Consider the following 431-nt stretch of genomic DNA (forward strand, 5'->3'; position numbering starts at 1 on the left):
TCCACCCTAAATGCAAAAAAAACCCTAAATCCACCCCAAAACAATTCCTAAATCCACCCCAAAACCCAAAAAAAAACCCAAAAAAACCCTAAACCCGCCCTAAACGCCAAAAAAACCCTAAATCCACCCCAAAACCCCCAAAAAAACCCAATAAAAATCCCTAAACTCACCATAAATGCCAAAAAAACCCTAAATCCACCCCAAAACAATTCCTAAATCCACCCTAAATGCCAAATTACCCTAAACCCAGCTGAAAACTCAGAAAAAAACCTAAATCCACCCCAAAACCCAAAAAAAACCCCCAAAAAAACCCTAAACCCGCCCTAAACGCCAAAAAAAACCCTAAATCCACCCCAAAACCCAAAAAAGCCCAATAAAAAAACCCTAAATCCACCCTAAATGCCAAAAAAAACCTAAATCCACCCCAAAAC

This window comes from Geospiza fortis, unplaced genomic scaffold (genome assembly GCF_000277835.1).
Source record: "Geospiza fortis unplaced genomic scaffold, GeoFor_1.0 scaffold1922, whole genome shotgun sequence".
Lineage (NCBI taxonomy): Eukaryota > Metazoa > Chordata > Aves > Passeriformes > Thraupidae > Geospiza > Geospiza fortis.